Below are 11,499 nucleotides of genomic sequence, written 5' to 3' on the forward strand. Positions count from 1 at the left end.
TAGAGGAAGTGTAGCAACCTACTGCAAGTGGTATATAGCTGGAGAGCCATACTACAAGCGGTTTATGGGATTAGTATGGTTGTTTGTGCTGTCTATAGTGTTTATAATCTTAGTTCCTAATTTAGTAATACTTTTAATTGGTTGAGACGGGCTAGGGCTCACCTCATTCCTATTAGTGGCTTATTACCAGAACAATAAGAGGTTATCTGCGGCTATGTTGACAGCTTTGACTAATCGAATTGGGGATGTTTTTGTACTTTTTAGAGTTTCTATTTTTTTAAGAGAAGGGGGGTGGTTAATTTATATATACCACCCAGTGCAGACATGGGTTAATTTAGGGTTTGTGGTAGTTCTTGCAGGTATAACTAAAAGCGCACAAATGCCGTTTTGCGCATGGCTACCTGCTGCCATGGCGGCACCCACACCGGTCTCCTCTTTGGTGCATTCTTCGACATTGGTGACAGCTGGGGTTTATTTGATTCTTCGCTCTTTTTATATTATCAGAGCTAATCCCTTTGTGACTCAAATACTTATAGTCTTAAGACTATTTACTCTAATATTAGCGGGGTCAAGGGCTGTGTTTGCGTTTGACCTAAAAAAGGTAATCGCACTCTCGACTTTGAGGCAGTTAAGGTTAATAATATTCTCGATTTCAATCCTTCTTCCGTCTGTAGCTTTTTTTCATTTAGTAACCCATGCGGTATTTAAAGCTTTGTTGTTTCTAGGCGCAGGGGGTGTTATTCATAGAAACCAAAGAATCCAAGATATCCGGGGGTTAAGAAGCTTGTGGCAAGGATTACCGGTAAGAATGGGTGCAATAACGGTTGCAATTGTGTCCTTGAGAGGGGCCCCGTTTATAAGAGGGTTTTTCTCTAAAGACCTAATAATTGAGCTAAGAATGATAGACAGAAGAATAACTTATGGGTGCTATTTATTAGAGCTAACAGGTTTAATCTTCACTTCTTTTTATAGGGCACGGATTGTATTTAGAGTAATACTTGGGTCTAATTACGTTAATAGCAGAAGTTTGCGGATTAATGAGCACTTAAATATACAAACTCCTTTTCTTAGCCTGTATATTGGGGCTATTATCTTAGGAGGGGTATTAGGGAGGAAAATAGAGAGGTTTGGGTTTGTAGTAGTTCTTGAGAAATATGAGAGAGTCAGAGTATTTCTTATTCCCTTTGTAGGGTTAATTTTGTGATGAGGAGTGCTTAGAAAATTAGGGTCTAAGCCTTGGTCGTCAGCCAAACTATTAAGATTCTTTTTGAGAATGTGGCTCATAGAGAGGCTAACCTCCCACCCCAGAAAAATGGCCTTCTTTAAGGGGTCCAGGATGGTAGCTCAAAGTCTGGATCAAGGTTGACTAGAGCTATTGGGCCCTCAAGGTGCCCATAAGGGACTAGGTCAACTCAGCTGTTTGAATGAAATTGTTCAGAAAAATTATTTTACCTACCAGCTGGTAGTATGAGGGCTGGTGGTAGCGGGGGGCGTAAGCTTAATTATGTTTATATAATGAGAGTTATAGTCATATGTGTAATTTTGATGGCTGTGTTTTCGATTGTCTTAATTGCCAAGCAACCTATTTCTTTAGGGCTAGTGCTATTGAGGGGGTCTATAATTGCATGTGTGGAGGTTGCACTGGAGGTTAGAAGGTTGTTAGGGTTCTTATTGTTCCTAACTTACGTTAGGGGTGTAATAGTCCTGTTCTTGTATGTTTTAAGGATCTACCCCAATGAAGTGTATCGTTTTAATCTAGAGTTTATGGTTCTCGTCAGAAGGTGTTGTGCCAGAGCGGTCCTTATGGGTCTTATGAATTACGAGTACAGAGAAATTAGCGGGTCTTTGTTTCTAAGTTTCATGGCTGAAAGAAGCGGGTTAAGGTTATATATCCTAATAGCTGGTGTGTTACTGTTTGTAATATTAGTGGTGTCGTATTTGTGCATAAAAACCATGGTGCCTTTACGAAGAGTAAAATAAACCTAAAATAGAAGATACAGTAGCTTAATTAAAGCGTCTCATTGAAAATGAGGAAGATGGATACTTTAGTACCTTGTGTCAAATCTGTAGGAGGGTTTGATTATGGCCCTAAATTTATGGGCAAAATGCTTCTCATGATTCTAAATGCGGGCTTGAACAAATTAAGTGCAAGTTCAACATCAGTGGGGAAAATTGGTTAATAAAGGAAACTTTAACCCAGCTTTTTGACAAATTCGGGGTCAATTGATGAATGCCAGCAGCCGCGGTTAGATTCAGTTCGAATATAAATTTAAGCGGATTGGTTAGAGTCAATGTTGTGTTATAAAACTATAAAAAAACTATAGGTGCAGTGTAATGTTAACGGTTTTTTGTGGTTATATTCCTAAAGTTTTAGTGAGCTTCTAACGAATCTATGAAGTGAAACCAGGATTAGATACCCTGTTATCCATAGTTTAAAACAAAAGTTCCTCTTAACTAAACATTTGGTTGTCAAAGAGAAATAAATAGGCGGTGTCTGAGATAGAAAACAGGGGATCCTGGGTGTTAAAGGATAACCCACCTACATTTGAGCCTTGTCTTATTAGTGCGTGTGTATGGTTGTTTACTCTAATATGGTGAGTGTCCGGGTAAAATTTTTGGTTATTACTGAAGCTAACTCTTATTTTACTTGCTGAGTTCGGTAAGGTAAGTTACTTTTAGTTAGGTGCAGCTACTAGAATTGGCTATATGCCCATGTAGCACAACTTCAAAAATAATTCAGATTGACATGCAGCTTATGACAAGGTTAATCTGGGATACAGATGTAACTTAAGCAATAATTCAAAGATTGAGCTACTAAAAGGTAGCTCAACTAAGTAGACAAATAAGATAAGAAAACTTGCCTTTGAAGAAGGACTTGTAAGTAAGGGTTAAAAATAAAATTACCCTGAATACAATCAGATGAGTACTAATCGCCCGTCGCTCGCGGGGAAACCTGTGAAAAGTCGTAACAAGGTAGCAGTAACGGAAGTTGCTGCTAGGCTATAATATGCATATATAGTAAATAATATTATATTTGCCTTCCAAGCAAAAGTTCTAATGAAATTAGTGTATGCTGGCCAAATAGTTTAAGCTAAAACGTTGAGCTGTTAATTCAAAATCGCAGTAATTTGCTTTGGCTTGCTTAAGTAGTTTAGGGAAAACATAAGATTTTCATTCTTAAGTCAGATAGTATTTCTCTTAAGTTGTGCTTAGTAGTTAATGTTAATATAACTGAGAACTGCAAATTCTCCATAGTCTAGTTAGGCCTAAGCTTAGTGCCACGTGGGGGATGATCCAGTTGCTTTGATGAAGCAAAGTTCAAAAGTAGTTTTTTGGCACTTAGAACTTCGAAGCGTTATAAAGAAAAATTGTAGTAAGTAGGGCTTTGATTCCTAAAGAAAAAGTTAATCTTCTTCTTCATAAATAAGTTAAAAGTAGTTAATATATAACTTAGAATTGTCAGTTCTAGATTCCTCTTACTGAGGCTTTTTATAATTTATCTTTTTTAAAGAGACGTGCATAATTGTTTTGTGAAAAGTGCACTTGAATTAAAATAGTATAAATAAATTTTAGTACCTTTTGCATAAGGGTTTTTCAAGACAAGTTTAAGAATTTAATTTTCCCGAATAAAAGAGAGTTATTTTTTTGAGTTAAGAAATCGTGGCAGAGATTTAATTAAACTAAAGAATAGCGGCTAGATACTATTCGCGCTTTTAGATATCTGGTTGGCTTAAAAAGATGTGTAAGCATTTTCCTTAACTATTTAAGGGGTAAAATTTTTTGGGTTAAGCTGAAAAATACTAAAATTGATGTTAAAAAAAAATTGGGTTTCTATAGGCTTTAAACTGGCTATTAGATATTAGTGTATTTTAACTAAAACCAGATGGGGAAAAAAGATTAATTGGGTTATTCATTTACTTTAAAATAAGCCTATGGTTGTAGGACCAGTGACTATGATAAAAACGAGTAAAAATATTATTTATTTGGTATTACTATTTTGTTTTACCTTAAAAAACTAAAGGCTAAATAAAAGTTTTTAAACGAATTCGGCAAACTAAACTTCTCGACTGTTTAACAAAAACATTTCCTTTTGATGTAAGTAAAAGGTAGTCCCTGCCCAGTGCAACTAGAGTAATGTTTGTTGTAAACGGCGGCGTTAACGTGAGCGTCCTAAGGTAGCGCGATAATTTGCCTTTCAATTGAAGGATGGTATGAAAGGGTTAACGAAGAAGGTGCTGTGTCTGAAAATTTAATTTAAACTAACTTTAAGGTGAAGAGGCCTTTATGTAAAAGAAGGACGACAAGACCCTATGAAGCTTTATCTTAATTGGAGTTTTTGGCTCTTATACGATTTTGATGGGAGATCAGTGAAAATAAGTCTTTCACTATTATATAAATCTAACTCGTATTTCCTAACTTTATATGTGTGGCTAGCTACTCTAGGGATAACAGCGCAATTTCTCCCGAAAGATGGTATTGGAGGGGAAGATTGCGACCTCGATGTTGGCTTTAGATATCCTAGAGGCGTAGAAGCTTCTAATGGTGGGTCTGTTCGCCCTTTAAAATCTAACATGAGCTGAGTTCAGAACGGCGTGAGCTAGTTCAGTTTCTATCCTCTTTTAAAAATGAGCTAATTTTGTACGAAAGGACTTTTTCGCTAAAGCAACGCTTTGCCCTGGCTCTGTCATTGCTTAAATAATGCTACGCAATAAACTGATTAGTTTATAAAAAGGGTTGCCTTTTATGAAGCTGAAGGCCAATTAGTGGCGGTAGGGCGTGTCGTTGGTTCTTGTTAAAATTAGTATTGCTATTTTATTAAAAAATAGGGTTAAAACGGGTTGCAAATTAGGTAAAAAATAAAACAGTCTATTAATGCAGCCAAAAAGCAGCAATCACCCACCTAAAGAATAAAACAAGGGTTCTAAAAAGGCGGTGTGTAATGGATTTGTGCTAGTAACAGACAAAAAAAAACCAAACACTGTGGAAACCCTTAAGAATGAGGTTTTATAGTGTACCGCATTTCCTGTTACCGGCCGGTACAGTGACCGCAAGGCCTGTTCTCCTGTCCTTTTACACGGAAACCCTGTTGCTGATGCATGTAAAAAGCCCTTAGTTAAGATAACTTATAAGTCAAAGTAAAACTTAATTTTACTTGACATTGTGTATTTTATTGAAAATCTAGTTGCGAATGCCCATACCTGTCCAAACTTGTTTTAGATTATGCTTTACAACCTGTTGTAGATAAGGTTTTGAACCCTTTACAGTGAGTAAGCATTTTTCAGAGTCATGTGAGACTTAACCTAATTAGTGGTAGAAAAAAACAAACTTAAACCTAAATTCTAAAGCTATTTGCTTCCTGTGGTTAATTGTAAACTGCAGGAGAAATGGATCTAAGGTGTTAATTTTTTTCGTTTGCCCTAATTTTGGTTGCTCATGTGATTTTTTGGGGTTTGAAAACTAGACTATCTGTATCTTAAAATCAAAAAATAAATAGAAATCAAGTCATATGAAAGTTCCCAAAGCGTAATTCATGGGTCACTTAAAGTCTAAGCAAAAAAGTAAATCAAAAATAAAATAAAATCAAAATGACACACTAATGCCTGGGGGGGCTGATCTGGAGGGGAGGAAATAGGAAAGCAGGTTAAATAGAGGTGACAAAAATGTGGTGTGCAGCAACAAAATGAAGCTAAATAAAATTGTGAAACGTAGAAGCGTGAGCTTGTAAACAAGGTTGTGAGCGTCTTAAAAAGTAAGTGTTAACAATAGTATGTAATATTAACACGCCTAAAAGGGGGTTAGGTGGGTTATAAACTTACAAAGACTACAAGTGATGAAGTTTATGTCTGGTCCTGAGGTCCCTTTTAAGTGAGTTAGTTTCGTATAAAAGGTTTTTAAGCAAAGCAATGTTCTGTCACAGATCTGAGTGCTATAGACAATATTGTATAGGGCCTTTTTATGTAAATAAACGTGGCGTTAGGCTGTTAAATGTGCTGGTTATAGGATGGTTACATAGCAATAATTACTATATTTGCCTTCTGGGCAAAAATTTTAATGAAATTAGTGTACGCTGGGTGAATAAATTAAGCTAGAATGTTGAGCTGTTAATTGAAAATCCCAGTAATTTGCTTAGGGTATAAGATTCTTATTCTCAAGCCAGATAGCCTGTCTCTTAAGTTGTGTTTAGTTGCTAATGTTAATATAACTGAGAGCTACAAATTCTTCCTAGCTTAGTTGTACGTGGGGGGATGGCCCAGTTGCTTTGATGAAGCTAAGCTCAAAAGTAGTTTATTGCTCTGAGGTGTTATAAAGAAGTATTATAGTACGTAGGACTTTGATTCCTAAAGAAAAAGTTAAAGCTTTTCTTTATAAACAATTTAAGAGGAGTTAATTAGTTTTAGGCTCATCTCACTGAGGTTTTTTAGAATTTATCTTTCTAAAGAAATGCACACGATTGCCTCATAAAAAGCTTACTTGAAGTAAAGTGGGGCAAATAAATTTTAGTACTTCTTGCATAAGGGTAAAGCGAAGAGGCCTGTGTGTAAAAGAAGAGCAACAAGACCCTGCGAAGCTTTATTTTAATTGAAGTTTTTGGGTTTGTTAACCCAAAAGCTTATGCATAGCTTTAAGGTCTCTTTTAAGCGAGCGAGTTTTTAGCTAAAGCAATACTTTGTGACGGATCTGTAATGACATAAATAATATTGTATAATAGGCTGATTAACTTATAAAAAGGGTTCTTTTTATGTAAATGAGTGTGTTGCTTAGTGATAGATTGTTGAATGTGTTGGGCACTAGAGAGGCTGTATGAGAGTGGCTTAGGCAGGGGTTTGCTGCAAAAAAAGGCTTACTGTTAAGGGGTGTGTGAGATGGTTTTTTTTCATATAAAAACTGAGTGTTTAGAATAGACGTTGGAGGAGGGGACTTATGTCAGGGCGGAGGGGGTGACACTGTTAGGGTGCTCCCATTACCTGAAACTATTTCAGCTGTTGGAGATGCTGTTGTGAATGGTGTCGCTGAAGTTGTTCCTGATAATCAGGAGGAAGGGGGCCCCCATGCTGAGGGTGGCTATGTTCCTTTAGAAGAACAAATAGCTGTTGTGGAGCCTGAAGTCCCAGCTAATGTCTGTCAGCCAGTCGAGCAGAGAAATGTGGTTGTAAGTGAAGAAGACAGTGTTCCTGATGTTAGTAAAGACGGGGTCAGTAGTTATTAATGCTCATAGTTAAAGTTTATTGGTGTATTAATAGTTATAATTTATTAAAATAATCCATAAGATAAGCAAAATTACAGTTAATTCGTTTATTGTTAGGCTGTTATGGTCTATTTAAAAACTGGTCAATACGGGTCTCCTTACACCTAATTAACTTGGTTTTAGTGTATGCTTGAAAGGCTACAAAGCCTTTGCGGGGAGTAAGCATTCTTCAGGACCACATGAGATTCAACCTAATTATTGGCAGAGAAAGTGGTGAATTTGACCCTTAAATTCTAAGTTACTTGGGCTCTATAGCTAATTGTAAGCTGTAGGATAATGGGGATTTGAGACGTTTATTTCCTCATTTACCCCAGCTCTGGTTGCTCATGTGGTTTTCGGTTCGAAAACGAGGCGTGTATCTTAAAAATAAAAAAATTTTTGAGCGTAAGTTGTTGGTCGCTTTAAGTCTAATTAAAAATAAAGTAAAAATGGAGCAAAAACAAAGTTGGACACTTAACACTTTGGGTGTCTTCAGAGGTGTAAAAAGGGGGTCCAAGCTTATGTGTACTCATAAAAAAATGCGGTGTGCGGGGGGTTTGTGCTGTATATATAACAAAAATTCATGAGGTGGCCGAGGAAGAGGTGGTGAGCTGTAAACTCATAAACAAGGTGTAGGCCTTTCTTATGAGATGGTTGGTAACATACTGTGAATAATATTAACACGCCTAAGAGGGTTGGTCCGTGACGAAGTACTAATAAGTTGGTGAAGATTATGAATGACAGGTTCTATGATTTGCCTTGTCCTGTAAACTTAAACGCTTGGTGAAGGTTTGGCTCTATACTAGGCTTGTGCCTAATTATCCAACTTCTAAGGGGTCTTTTATTGTCAACTCATTATACTGCTCATGAAGACATGGCATTCGATTCTGTAGTACATATTATGCGTAATGTGGAAAAAGGATGAATGTTGCGTAATATTCATGCAAATGGGTCCTCTATGTTTTTTATCTGTATTTATGCGCACATTGCTCGTGGGCTGTATTATGGGTCTTATTTAGATAAGACAGTGTGGTATTTTGGGGTGCATTTGTTTTTGTTAACTATGGCGGAGGCTTTCCTCGGTTACACTTTGCCTTGGGGGCAAATGTCATATTGGGGGGCTACTGTTATTACTAATATACTTAGAGTGATCCCCGTAGTAGGAGAGAGTATGCTCCGCTATGTATGAGGGGGTTGGACCGTGTGTAATGCAACTCTAAAGCGGTTTTATACTTTACACTTTCTCTTACCGTTTGTGATAGTGGCGGTTGTTTTTTTACACCTGTTTTTTTACATGAGAAAGGGAGTAATAACCCTTTGGGTATTGAAAGAGGTACTATGTGTGTGCCCTTCCACCCCTTCTATACTATTAAAGATCTTTTTGGTTATGTTTGCTTTAGGTTCTTTTTTATATATTTAGTGTGTGTGGATCCTGAGCTGTTAGGGAATCATTTAAACTATTGGCCTGCTAATCCTATAAAAACGCCAATCCATGTTCAGCCTGAGTGGTATTTTATGTTTGCTTATGCAATCCTTCGTTCAATTCTCATAAAGCGGGGGGGGTATATGTTATGTTTTGTCGATTGTAGTATTATACCTAATTCCTAGTCTTCACAGAGGTAAGTATCGAAGTTTATGTTTTTACCCGTTTAATCAAGTAGTGTTTTGAGTGTTGGTTGGTAGGTTTATTAGGTTAACATGGATTGGTGCCGCCCAGTGCGGGAGCCTTATATCATTTTGGGGCAGTGTCTTTCAGTCATTTATTTCTCTAGGTTGTTATTAAACCCTCTTTCTTTGTGGGTGTGGGACAAGCTGCTTGAATACCCTAAATCTGTAGGAGTCGTCCTGTAGACCTGAAATGGTTTAAGTTTTTAGCTTATTTCAAGTTATTAAAATTAGTAAATCGCGAAAGTAGCGCACGTGAGTGGGCTAATAAGTGTAGAAAAATATAAATATGTCTTTTTACGGGAGTCGATATTTTGGTGATATTGTCCATGGGGAACTAGGGAAAGACCTGTTCCGGTACATGGTTTTGTGATGATAGTAGCAGTGGCTGTGTTGGTCTTTGTTATATATATAGGATGCGTAATCCTTCTTACTAAATTTTCTTATCGCCATTTCTTGAACCGTCAACGATTAGAATTTTGATGGACTATTGTGCCAATGTTGATGTTAGTAGGGTTGTGGTTTCCTTCTATAATTAACCTATATTATATAGAAGAAGTAAAACGGCCCCGGTGAAATTTTAAGGCGATTGGGAAACAATGGTACTGATCTTACGAATTTTGTCGCAATTTAGACACTCCAAGCTCTAGAGAAAGCGCTGAAAGAATTTCGTGTTATACAATTGATTCTTACATAGAAGACCAGCAGGAGACATTTAGAAAAGGAGGGTATCGTTTGTTGGATGTTGATAACCGGATGGTGGCTCCAGCAGATGTGCAAATAACTGCTTTGTAAGAAGGTCTGATGTGCTCCATTCGTTTGCACTCCCTAAGTTACTAATTAAAGTAGATGCCATCCCAGGTCGAATTAATCGGCTTCCTATAAAAGCTTCCCAGTGTAGAATTATTTACGGGCAGTGTTCTGAAATTTGCGGGGTTAACCATAGATTTATACCGATTGTGATTGAGTTTATTCCTGAGAAATATTTTGTCATATGGTTGGAAGCTCTTAACTAAAATAAAAAATAAGCTAAAGCTTTTAAGAAGCGTTAAACTTTAATTTAATGAACTTGTACAATGGGCAAGTAGCTTTTAGTGATAAGGTGGTCTAATATTAGGATATAGGGCTCATGCCCCTAAGGCGCCGTGAGTAGTGGCTCTTATCTTTGTGAGAGCTGGCAGAGCTAATGCGTTTGATTTAGGATCAATTCATAAGTATATATACTTGCTTTCATGGCACAAGCTGGCAGACCTAATGCATACGATTTAAGCTCGTCTTATAAGATATACTCTTGTTTGTGTGTGAATTACAAAGCTAAGCCCAGTCTCATTATGGTTAGTGTCGAGTGTCTATTTAAGACTCTAAGGAGAGTAGCTGTTTTCTTTGGAGCCTCTATCCTATTAAGCCTTTGTCAAGTGTCAGCGGACTCTTTACTCCCTTGGGTCGACTAAGGCTGCACTGGTGGACTGAGTAGGCGTGGTTGTTGGTGTTATCCCTTTTGTAGGGTGCTTCTCGCTGTGGGCTTCTATACTTTGTTGGAACGTAAAATTTTGGCTATCATTATAATCCGAAAGGGTCCATCCAAGGTGAGTTATATAGGGATCTTGCAGCCTTTTAGTGACGCAGGTAAGTTGTTATGTAAAGAGTTTATTGTGCCTACACGTGCTAACGTAGGGCCCTTCATTTTGGCTCCTGCACTAATATTAACTATCAGTTTACTTGGATGGCTTTTATACCCGTATAAGTCGGCTGAAGTGTTTTATGTTTTCGGGGTGATTCTGTTTATAGTTATTACTAGAGTCAGGGTTTACGGGGTAATAATATCCGGATGGGCTTCTAACTCTAAATACTCTTTGCTAGGTGCAGTTCGTGCGATGGCGCAAAGAATTTCTTATGAGATCCCTATAGGATTTATCTTCTTTTGTGTGGTGCTGTGCTCGGGTGTGTTTATGTTTCAAGAAATTAGGGTGTTCCAACAAAGGTCCTTTTTTTTCTTTTTTCCTTTGTGCGTAGTTATAGTTGTCTGAATGCTGTGTATGCTAGCTGAAACTAATCGGGCGCCATTTGATTTTGTGGAAGGAGAGTCGGAATTAGTGTCAGGATACAACGTGGAGTACAGCGGAGGGGGGTTTGCAGTTATATTTATTGCGGAGTACTCTAGTATTCTTCTCAGAAGGGTTATAAGGGCGGCGATATTTTTCGGGGGAAATGAAGCGTTGATCGGGGTCTTTATGATGGCTTTTGCGGTCTTCTTTGTGGTTATTCGTGCTTCTTTACCTCGTTTACGTTATGATAAGTTAATGAGTTTGTGTTGGACTGTTCTTCTATGTGTCATACTTATGGCTAGTGTGTGTGTAGTAGTTCTAGTTAGGGTGTATGTAAGATAATATAAACTAGTATAATTCATTTACACTGAATGTGTCAGATAAAGTCTGTCTTACTTATGGTTAAAAGGTTGGCAATTAGACTTATTGCATTGATTATTATAAAAAACCTAAATATGAGTGTCATTGGGTTAAGCGTTCTAACTATTCTAAGTATGGGCGCCACAAGAGTCGCGATAGGGGGGGTAGAGTTGAACGGGTTGTACACCACAGACTTTGTAATAG

General features: G+C 37.5%; 2 pseudogenes; both read left to right on the forward strand.

Annotated features, from left to right (window-relative positions):
• The first annotated feature begins 8,058 nt into the window (after positions 1-8,058).
• Positions 8,059-9,906, forward strand: LOC134703445 (cytochrome c oxidase subunit 2-like; annotated as a pseudogene).
• Positions 9,907-10,122: 216 nt separating this feature from the next.
• LOC134703452 (NADH-ubiquinone oxidoreductase chain 1-like) lies at positions 10,123-11,277 on the forward strand (annotated as a pseudogene).
• The last annotated feature ends 222 nt before the right edge of the window (positions 11,278-11,499 follow it).

Source organism: Mytilus trossulus, unplaced genomic scaffold (assembly GCF_036588685.1).
Source record: "Mytilus trossulus isolate FHL-02 unplaced genomic scaffold, PNRI_Mtr1.1.1.hap1 h1tg001044l__unscaffolded, whole genome shotgun sequence".
NCBI lineage: Eukaryota > Metazoa > Mollusca > Bivalvia > Mytilida > Mytilidae > Mytilus > Mytilus trossulus.